Raw genomic sequence first — 11837 nt, forward strand, 5'->3', positions numbered from 1 at the left:
ATGTGCTGACTCATTTGGTAAACACAGAAGTTATGTTTCTTTTGATTGATTGGTCCATATTCCCTGCGTATCCACTGGAGTCTTTGAGATCAATGGTTCAGAGTTTGGATCATCTCTTCAGGTGGAAGTGGGTTTTAGTTTTGCAAAACTTTATTGGTCTGGGTTTGTTTGTTTTTTTTTCTCTCACTCACTTATTCCCTCTCTCTCTCACACACTCACACACACACAACTGAGAGTGACTTTCATCCTGGTCCCATTTACCAAACCCCTAGATTCTCGGGTGGTAGCCAGATAAGTGGTTCTGGGGTTAGCCAATCTCTAATTCTTTCCTTTATTTTTTTCCTGCTTTTATTTATGAAGAAAAAAGCTCTTACTAATACCCTGTATAAAGTACGGGAGCCGTCCACTCCTGTGGTATACAGGAATATTCTTAGCAATAGTTAAACATTAAATTAATGCATGCAGTTAAAACAAGATCAGTGAAACTACAAAAAAACATGCTTTGTGCCAGCAATGATTCTTGCTTTGGGTTCACACATTTGCTTTATGCATATGTGTAAGAATAACTACAATGCAGCAATGAGTTCCAGTTCCACTGAGGATACTCTCCTTACTGAATCTATCCCAATTCCGTACGTGTAAGTGAGAACTTCTGAAGGACTATCATGTGCTAAGGCCAACAAACTGATGTAAAAGAAGATATTAATTTTAAAACAGGGGTTCTGCCCTTAACTTAAATGAGCCACACGCACAGTTATGGGCATCTCACAAGCAATTACAAATGGTTTCTCTTAAAAGGCAAAAACTGTCTCTAAGATGATTTAAGCTTCTGCTTGGGACTGTGATTATCATTATTACTCTCACTGAGTACATTTAATGAATATTCCAGTTTTAGAAATATTACCAACTCCAGCAATATTCCCTATCTTTAAAATGGAAAATACTGCTGGAACTGGAAATATCTCTAAAACCATCATTATTTATGATAGTCTATAGTTTGTAGTTTGATATAGTGCTAGCATTATGCTAGATCCTTTAAAAATAAACATAAATGCAAGGTGCCATCCCTGAGGAGCTTACAATTTAAATTAACATTGTACAGATTGGGGATGGGGTACAAGTAAAAGCAATGGAATGACCAGTTGTTTAGCACGTATCATTAGCTACACATTTTGTATGGTACTTCTTATGTTTGTTAATGTGTGTTTGAGGGTAAGATTAAAATATACAGGCTTCATGCCCAGGCATGCAGAGCACTCTGAAGCTTCAGCAAAGACCTGATCAAAATGAAGGGACAGGCTCCCACTGTCTTCCCTGTGCTGTGGATCAGGCTCATAGTGCAGAATTTAGTACGAGCAGGGCGAAAAATTGTTCTCCTTAACCTCTGAGGACAGGACAAGAAGCAATGGGCTTAAATTGCAGCAACGGCATTAGGTTGGACATTAGGAAAAACTTCCTAACTATCAGGGTGGTTAAGCTCTGGAATAAATTGCACATGGAGGTTGTGGAATCATCAGTATTGGAGATTTTTAAGAGCAGGTTAGACAAACATCTGTCAGTGATGGTCTAGATAATACTTTAGGCCTGCCATGAGTGCAGAAGACTGGACTAGATGACCTCCTGAGGTCCCTTCCATTCCTACAATGTTATGATTCTATCCCATCTGTATGGCTGAGTGTGCTAGCAAGGGTACAATGCACATTACACCTATGTACATGTTGACCCATTCCACTCTCCAGAACACCGTAGCATAGTGCACTAGTTTTCTGTTTGAAATGCAAGAGACTGGTTGGTTTGTTTTAAAAGCCAATCTATTTTTAGATGTCACCAACCCTCCACTGCCTGTATAGGAATCTTTAGGCAAGATCAGTTATGTGCATTTCAGACCAAATCCTGGTCCCACTGAAGTCAGTGGCAAAGCTCCCACTAACTGGTCCACGGTTTGGCAGCATGATTTTTATAATAATTCATAATGATGAACATAGCATAATAGAAATAATAATAAAAATAATGTGTTATCCACCAAGGAATATCTGGTGCTACCAAACTCACTTCACGTGAGTAAGACTATGGAATTCTGAATATTCATTCTAACCTGCAGAAGCAGAAATCCATCTTGAAAATGCCTCGGACTACACCGACTTCATATTTGTCATTTTCAGTATGCCTATCCAAATTATTCCACTGAGTCACTGTTCTCAAATACAAGAAGCCTGCACATAACAAAGCATTAGATCTTGTTAATATAAAAAATAAGTAAGAAAGAGGGGTTTTTAAATTATTCATATAATTGTTTAGAGAAAATGAGTTGAATAGGAAAAACTGTACTTCTAGTTATTTTCAGATGCATAATTAGCTTTCTATGATTTTTGTTCATCATTTATTATCCATGGACATTTTTACATGTACACTAGAAGTGATGGGGCTAAATCCTGTTCTCTAATACACCAGGGCAATTCCTGGTACTTCACTGTGGCCCATATTTTAGTGTTTGTAAATATAAACCAGTGGTCTGTATACACTTTTAATTTCAAACTTGAAAAACTATACATCAGACAAAAGAAAAATCTTGGACTGAGGGTTACATATCATGCTTCAGTCCCTTATTCCCTGTGATTTACTTTTTTCATATTTATTTTTTTCAACTGAATGGCACCACCTATATACAAACTGAAACAAAAAGTTCATCTAATTTCTTAGCCACCATGTGGCTTGTTCTGCTACCTCAAATTTAATTAGTGAAATATACAGTTTGTTGCGACCAAGACTAATTTACCTGGTTTCTTGGAAGACACCAGAAAAACCCTTGCATTTATAGTGTTTTGAAAGTATGGCGCCCAACTATCTTGGCTTCTTCCAGAGCAATAAGAACATGTAAAAGCTCATCCCCAAGATGTACCTTAGTCTAAAATCAGAACACAAATCATTTGGGATACTCCTGGCCAAGGATTCTCATGCCCTGTCTTCAGTAGAGCTGCACCAATTTTACACCAGCTGAGAATGTGGCCTTCTGACTGTTGCAAAAAACAATTGCAATCTCTGGCTGTTTAAAGGCCATTTTATGCTGCTTATGGCCTTAATCCATCCCTCGGTGTTCTGAATGAAAGACCCTTTTACCAGGCTAACATATAACTGCAGGTCAGCTATACTTAGTGGCAGGAAGGGATTATTTGTTTTTGGTTTTTACTCCTTGTATAATCCTCTTGAAAAGTTAAACTGGTTGCAAGATGTTTCAAATGGAAAAAAAACACTGGTCTTTGGAACAAAGAGAGTTGATTTAAAAGCTAAATTCTACATTAGTACTGACAAAGGACATCTGTCTTCTGAGAACTCATACATTTCCTCTTCTGAGTTTTAAAAGAATGCACATTTATTTACAAAACAAAATGCTGACACAGTTCAACAAGCACATTTATACTTTCGTCCTTGCCAGCACAGATACTTCTGGCCACATAAGAGATAAATGACAGCGTCTCTCACAAGGAAATGCCATGTCAACTGCTTGAGTGGCACTGACAAGCTGTACTCTTATGAAATGTTAGGGCCAACCCATCTCTGCAGGAAACCATTCAGCAGTGGCACTCCATTGTGCTAGAGACTGTACAAACATAAAACCGAATCATCAGTAGATTTATAAGTTGAAAGTTGGCACTGTCATATTTAGTAAGCACCTATGAGGAAGGTAGCTTTTATTAACTGCACATTTAGCCAGTTCAGTCAGAAATGTTTCAGTCTCTGGCATCATCTAGTTCCCACTAGGCATGTTCAGATACTTCAGATAGGTATTTAGCATAGTCAGTCCCATATGTGAAACATGATACCTATATTTACAACAACCAGCACCTTAAGTTCTTGGGGCAGGTTGGCTAGGGGACCTGGGTGGAAAATGAAGGGCAGCTGGAGGAAGCCCTGAATAGTTATCTGAATAAACATGGATTTGCTTGCACTGTTCACTTTATCTGCCGGATAGTCCCACACAACTATATAATAAAGTTGTGGCCTAATTAAATCCATATCAAGTGCCTCCTATCCTTCTTTCGGTATAGCCAGACAATGTTTATTGGAAGGACTTCCTGGAGAATAGATCACACTTGTATTCAATTACATTTTCATACACAGTATGAAAAAGTAATTGTACCATTAGTAATACATTAATTACTAATGGTGCAACAAATATCATTTTGTTTGGTAGAATAGAAGGGTGTTTTTTGGGAGGGGGTTCTGTATTGTTTTTAGAGTGCAGAAGTTCCATATACTTCTACACTTCAATTCTAATTAGTAACAGTGGTGTTGATGAATTTTCTTACTGGCCCAGAAGTGACTGCTAGTCTCCCCCAAGATACCTTTTTTCACTGTAAACAGTTTCTGTGTCTGGCATTTATTCTCATTCTTACCTCATTCCCTGAAGCTGAAATCATCCCCCAATGCCTCGTAACAAAAGTGCGTATTTGACTTCAGCTCTTCACTTGTTCTTCAAGAGATCTGATCCTGTGAAGTTCTGAGTACCTGCACCAGGGTGCTGACTGCGCACTTCTGCTAAAGTTAATAGAGTTGAGGGTGCTCAGCCTGTTGCAGGATCAGGATCCAGGTTTAGAACCTCCTCATCTTTGGGAATATTGATAATCTTTCCCAGGAGAATCAGTTTTAACCATAGTCTGACCCTGAGACATCTGCCTGCTCATTGTGATATCAACAGTCCCTGAAAATCACACACCTTACCTCAGTTGTTGTGTAATATACAAAGCAGCTACAAAACGTGCTTTATCTAATTTTGAAGTCATGGGACCGCAAGAGTCTCTCTTCAGGTACTGTGTATGAATATTTGGGGGAAATTTACCCTTACTAATTCCACAATATGCTCCTACCATTTCTTAGTTTTAAATAAGTGGTTTCTTTTTGTGGATATTGCACCAGAATATTATAATCCTTTCAGAGTATACGAAAGAGAGAAAATTAAACCTGTAAGATCAAAATATTCCAGATAAAATGTAGCAGCTGACTGAAGTTTCTATAACAACTGAAAAATATACACCACCTACGACAGCAAAGAATTTAGGATTTATCTTGATGGTTAATAGAAGTACATCAATTTGTGCTCTTCATTTTTTCTCCTCTTGGATATTTTTAAGTTTGAAACCTCCAAAAGGTTTGACCTCAGTATAAACACTCTGTAAGCTAAAAATATATTTTAATATGTACATAAAACATTATTTTTGACCTGTAGTTTTCTCAATCAGTATAATTTGTACATCAAAATATTTTCCACTCTAATTCCTATACCACTTCTCATCTCAGTTGAATCACACAGTACTCTCTGGATTATTCTACGTCTGTACTTCTATTTTAAACTTAGCTTATTTCTCTCAAAAGGGAAACACATTTAATACATCTGTTATTCCTGCACATTGTTGGCAGCTCTATAGTGACCAGAAAAATAGGACGTTTCTAGTTGCACAACAAAAAAAATTAAGGGAGTTTGTATTTTTATTTTGTCGCATCATCAAATTCACTGTGCATTTTCTATGCTAGGAAAGAGTTAACAACCTTCAGCCAAGAGTCTGCAATCAACAGGTTGCACTAAGAGTAAAATAATAACCTTAATCCAGCTTTTAAAGTTTTGGAGGCTGGACTAACAGATGTAAAAATACTGATTATAAAGCTGTCTCAGACAGACGTGGGACTGGTACTAAAATGCTCTATGTTTTGGAGAAAAGCTTCCCTCATCTCGAATTTAAATAATTACTGCATTAAAACAAGCACAACTTAATGATTTATCTCATTCTGCATAGAATTTCTATCCACATAAAGTAACAACAAAGCACTTGCTAACCTTTAGGCGGTCAGTCCATAGGCAGGTGGAGTGGTACAGGTCTCTCTGGAATAGCGTTGAAACAAAAGAAGCATCCTGTTTCCTTTTTCAATTTTCTTTTTTTTTTTTAAACTGATCATTGAAGGTTTTGCAGTGGGGTGTGTGGAGGTGGGGGTGATTTCAGCCCATGCTTGGCGTGGGAAGAGTTTTAATGGCTGTTGCTGGTAATATGGTTTGCCTGTTACAGTGTCTGCACTACTGCAGCTCTGTGTGGGCGTAAAGAAATGACACGACTGGGTTTCAAACCATTACAGTGAACATTTGCAAACAGATTAAAAAAAAAAAAACCATCGGGTACAAATGAAAAATTATTTTTTTCTTTCTTATATTCTCTCTTGGTTTTTAAAGGAGCCTTCTTTTTTAACCTTAAAGACTTAATAGATCTAATGCCCTTTCATTCCATCCAGTTCTCCTTCTGGGCCTATAAAATAAAGAATGTAGCTGAAATATTTAGGAAGATTCTTGGTTGTGTTTTGCAATAAATGTTTCACTATCATCTTTATTTCCACTCTTCAAGGGATTACAAGAAGTTAGTCTTTTTAAAACTCCTTATCAGAATAATTTTTATTTTCTGTAGCATCATTTACATATGCCTTGTAAAACACTTCAGTGACTTAATCATACAGAGTTTTAAATTATACAGAGCTTTATTCAATATAAAAGTAACCCTTTGAGATTTGATTGAACAGGACTCTGAAGGGCCAAATTTTGCCCCCTCTTCTGGGGACACAGAGGCCCCTGATTCAGTCAGACAAGTAGAAAATAGGTGGCAGAATTTAAGCACTGTGCAGGAGATCCAAACTGCCTTCACACATAGAGCTCTGCTTTATCTGAGGCTTCCTGCGCTTCAACATGAAGGGGGGATTTAGAGGTGCCCTATGGAAGGGGTGGAACTGGCAGATTCATAACTATAAAGATTCATCAGCTATTCTTCTGCAAGGAGAGGGAGTGCACTAGCCACTGGAACTACTCTATATTCCAAGAAAGAGTGATTAATTCCGATAGTCAAAAGTGCAATTTATCACTTCACATCACTATCACATGTGTGAGTATGACACCCAGATTTTTAGAAAAAATGTAAGCATTTGGCACACAAAAATGCAATGCAGTGAGCCCAATTTTCATGTGCTGTTAACATGATTTCGTACTGTTATTATTTATTGCTTGTATTACAGCAGCACCTAGAGACTGCTACCAAGAATGGAGCCTATTGTGCTAGGCTCTGTACAAACGCACATACAGTCTCTTTCCCCCCAAATAACTTGCAATCTAAGTGGATAGACAAAGGTCGGGGGGGAGAGGGGGGAATAGAGGCAAAGTGACTTGTACACGATCACATGGCAGATTAGTGGCAGAACTGAATTAAGAATCCACATCTATTCACTCCCAGTCCAGTGCCCTATCCACTATATCACCCTGTCACCCTCTATACTGTGCTGTAGCTTTTATCCCAAAGAATCTGTGTTGGGGTGTCCACCCCACACAAGACGGGAGGGGGTTAAGGTGGCCAGGTAGGCCTATTAACTCCACAGGCTGCACCAGAAAAAAAGCCAAGGAGCAGGGAATTGATTGCAATAAGGTTCAGCTGTGCAGGAATAGGCGGGGCCTATAAAACCAAGAAGTTGGCAACAGATGGGTTGCTACTGGGAAAGAGCAGACACTCTCTGGGAAGAGGGAGGAGGGTTTGGAACTGGTACTCCCAGGGAAGGGGGAACCAGCAGTCCAGGGAAGGAGCAGTGAGAGCTGGGAGAGCAAAGCCCAGAACTACTGGGTTGTGTGTCCCTCTACTTGAATACAGAGTAGAGAGCAGACCCAAGTTCCCCTGCCAACCTCCTACTTGAGTCAGTGAATGGGAAGACTGCCTAGGACTGCTGAAGGAAAGAACTGAATATACCCCAAAATGGGGAGAAACTGAGTGACCTGGCGAGAAGGGTGAGTCATGAAGAGAACACTGCAGTTCCTGGAGTGAGAGAGGAGCTCCAGACTAGAGAGAGAGAGAGTAACAATGGGCAACGGCGAGAGGGGGTGTTGACCTCACGGAGTTAATCCCCAGAGCAGCTAGGAAGAAGCGCTACACTAGCCATGAGTGGGGCACTCCATCACAGGATCCCCAAGTGCTTTACAAATTATATTCATATAGCCCCACAGAAATGCAGCTACCTGACACTGCATAACAGTAGTGGAGAGGGGACATTTTGGCCAATGGTACCAAAGACCCCTACTCTTAAGAACTGTGGGAACATTCAAGTTCACATAACAGACAAAATGCTGGTGATTTAAGTCTCATCAAAAGACCCAGGCAAAAAAGAAACCTTATGGAGTTCAGTTTATTTGCCTCCAAAGGAGTTCACTCACTGCTACTGGAGTTGGAATCTATAGTTCCAAGGAGTCAGTGTTTTCACACCTTATTGTTATTTATTGTTTGTATTTTATTAGCACCCATCACATGCTAAGCAATGTCCACGTACAGGAAGATAAGGTGTAAGCTCTTGAGAGCAGGCACTAAGAAAACCAAGAACCTCACTCATGTGACCATTGTGAAGCCTCACCGAAAGAGTTGTTTTCTTCTAACACAGAACATGGGACTTTGTTGGAGTAAGGCAAAATCATTACCCCTAAAGCTACTCTGTCTCTCTGCTTCGTAGTTGAGATTCTGTCTAGGAGGCTTCTCAGACCTCTTCGTGCCTGGCTTTTTGCTACAGGTTTAACGTAATAATACACATATCCTCATAATCTGATACTGCAAGATTATTCCTTGCTCCTGCAAGTAATCTTATTGAGTCAACAGAAGTAAATGCATGAGTAAAAATTGCAAGTTTAGGCCTATGGTGCCAGATTACTAACCCACCCCTCTAAAATAGAAAGCCAGAATGAGATACATTTATTAAAAATGAATTACATTATGATGTATTAAAAATACTTTCATTTCCATATCTTCCTGGTAGAACATACCATAAAATATCTAGTGCTGATAAAAGAACCAGCTTGAGTGTGCTTGTGATGGTGTAGGGTCTGGCAGCAATGGATGCTCAGACTCTTCTAATGACAGATGATAGCAGGTTATAGCCAACTCTAATGAAACTTTTCCAGACAGAATAGCTGATGAATCTTTATAGTTATGAATCTGCCAGTTCCAGACAAAGCTCTCAGTGGCGTCAGTACTGACAATAAAAAAGTTCCCTGTGTAGAGGTGAAAGATACAGAGTTCCCAGCAGAGTGTTACATTCATGTAGACTCTGACAAGTTTGTGTGTGATAATACAGTATAATATGGACTCTGAACTGAAACTGCTTAAGTCAATTCACTTAAGATTGTAGATTTCCTAGCGCTCTAACTCCATGTGTGTTGCAGAAGCAACGAGTCAGACTCGTATCTCTTAACTTATCTGTTCCTTTCAACATTAATGTAATCTTTGTGTAGATAAAGGGACTGCCTCAGACTGCTCAACACAGAAACTCCTGACCAATTAAGCAGTTTTTGTGTCATGGTCCTTGAGATCTTGCAGCCCTCACGACATGTCCTAAAAGTCCTCATCTTCTAATGACATTTCACATGACAAAACCACTTGGATTTCTGAGGTTAAAATCTGTGCTGCAGCTCCTGGAGGGGGGAAAAATTGGGAAAGGGAGCCAGAGCCAGAGCCAGAGGGATTGGGGAGGAGGAGCTAGGACATGGCTCTGAGGGGAAATAGAGACTGGTTAAGAAAGAACACTGGTGTGCGGAACCCAAGTAGGGAATCTTGCATCAGGTACAGTACTGAGATGGGAGCAAAACTGGGACTTGGGGGGAGAAAAGTACTGGCTGGGTGAGGGGACTGGGACAAGGAGTCGGGGAGGGGACTAAGATGGGGACCTGGGTGGTGTGGAGAGAAAGGACTAGCACAAGGACAGGCTGGAGGGGACACAGGCAAAAGAGGTCAGGCTTGGAGAACAGCGGCAGAAGTGTTCATGCCCACAACAGCACATTCTCCTACAGAACCTGTAAGGTTATCTCAACACTATAATTAAAAACCCACTGCTGGCCAGTGCCAGCTGTCTCAGGTTCATGGGGCTCAGGCTAGGTGACAGTTTAATTGCTATGTAGATGTTAGCTCTGGGATCCTGCAAAAGTTTGTCTCTCTCACCAACAGAAGTTGGTCCAATAGAAGACATTACCTCATCCACCTTGACTCTCTAACCTATTACTTCTGTCAGTTACTCTGTTAGCTCAAGTGGCAGAGGTCTGTGTTGTGGATCTAAAACAGGGATTGGCAAACTTTGGCACGTGACCTGTCAGGGAAATCCACTGGTGGGGCCGGGACGGTTTGTTTACATGCAGCATCCGCAGCTTCGGCTGATCACAGCTCCCACTGGCCACGGTTCGCCATTCCAGGCCAATGGAGGCTGTGGGAAGAAGCGTGTGCTGAGGGATGTGCTGGCCGCTGCTTCCCGCAGCCCCAGTTGGCCTGGAACGGCAAACTGTGGCCAGTGGGAGCTGCGATCGGCCAAACCTGCGGACACTGCAGCTAAACAAACCGTCCCAGCCCACCAGCGGATTTCCCTGAGGGGCTGTGTGCCAAAGGTTGCTGATCCCTGATCTAAAGAATCCAACCCTGCTAATGAACTGTATAGGACTCAGTATAAGTCCATATGATGTAATTTCTGTTTTTCAGTTTGCTGTTTCAAAATGCTAGGTAAATTATGCTACTAAAATGGATGTTAAACCATATTTAAAAAAATATTATGGTTGCAAAATCAGGTACACAAAACTTAGGAAATGCCCATGCAACCTTAATTCAGCCTCCTTGTGCATATACAGTATGATACAGTCTTATATTACATGATTATGTATTATTTTTCTAAATGGCCCCTGCCTCATTTGTAAGTTGACTGAAAACCTTTAAAGGAAGGATTAAGAAGACGGAGGAATTTGAATAGGTCATAGATATTCAAAGCAGGAGAAATGAACATACCCCAGTAAACTGACAGCTATCTGTACCCTCATATTACTAATACATAATAGCAACAAATAAAGACTAATATTAAACTTTAATAAGAACTAAATACAGCTCCTCCATTTGCACAAACTTCCAAGCTGTTAATATTTTGTCCACATATAAAAAATTAGTAAATTAGCACTTTAATTGCTTATGACAAAAAAATGTTGAGTAGTAGTACAATTTAAAGGTAAAAAATTTGGAGATTAGATTCAGTTATTCCTGATTAGAATTCAAAAACTCATAGAGATATAAATAGCAATAAGTTGTTTTCTTCTTTTTTTCCCCCACTTGGTAACTTATTCTAACCATTGAAATTTAATTTCACTCAAACTATTCTAGGATCCCACTAGGTAACAAAGTAACCTGATGAGGGAGAATAGGAAGAGCACACTACAAAACCAAATGCTATTCTATTACACTTTAATTCTGATTGTTTTCATTTTTTTCCATTAATACCATAATTCTTTGCACTTCTAATGCACTCCTGTAAGAGTCTCAAAGCACTTTACAGAGAAAAATTAAGGATGTCCCACATCTTTGTTCTATTATACCAATTTACAGCTGTGTAAACTGAGTTAACTGGAAGAAAGAGTATGTGATTTAACCAAAACCACGAGGCAGGGGCAATGCTGGGACCAGAAACCAGGAGTCCTGATTTCCAATTGCCTTCTCTGTTAGAATATTCACTGTGCCAAAACCACTTTTCACAAATTTCTTCTGCTATAGTTACTTATTATTTTAACATTATTTTATTGGAACTACAAGGGTTTCAAAGTTCATTATTTCTACTAAACTAATTTTTCATTTGTCATTGCTAAAAGGATACTAAAGTCATGATTTTTTCAAGCTATTCTGAAAGAGGCCCTCATCTTGGGACCTGTAAGAGTAAATAATAATAACTAATATGTACGAGGCTAGCCATAAATCTTTGGGCTTAATGGAAAAGCCCTCGTGTTTTATGAAAAATATGTAAATTTTTAAACAATTCAG

The 11837-nt window shown here is 39.6% G+C and overlaps 1 protein-coding gene across 1 annotated transcript in view; it reads right to left on the bottom strand.

The window, feature by feature from the left end:
- ZNF831 (zinc finger protein 831) overlaps positions 1-6240 on the bottom strand; it is a 33011-nt gene extending 26771 nt beyond the window's left edge. Inside the window, exon 1 of the mRNA XM_074969765.1 lies at positions 5831-6240. The gene's annotated coding sequence lies outside the window, so the exon portion shown is untranslated. The remainder of the gene's footprint in view (positions 1-5830) is intronic.
- Between the last annotated feature and the right edge of the window lie 5597 nt (positions 6241-11837).

Source organism: Natator depressus, chromosome 13 (genome assembly GCF_965152275.1).
Source record: "Natator depressus isolate rNatDep1 chromosome 13, rNatDep2.hap1, whole genome shotgun sequence".
In the NCBI taxonomy this organism is placed as follows: Eukaryota; Metazoa; Chordata; order Testudines; family Cheloniidae; genus Natator; species Natator depressus.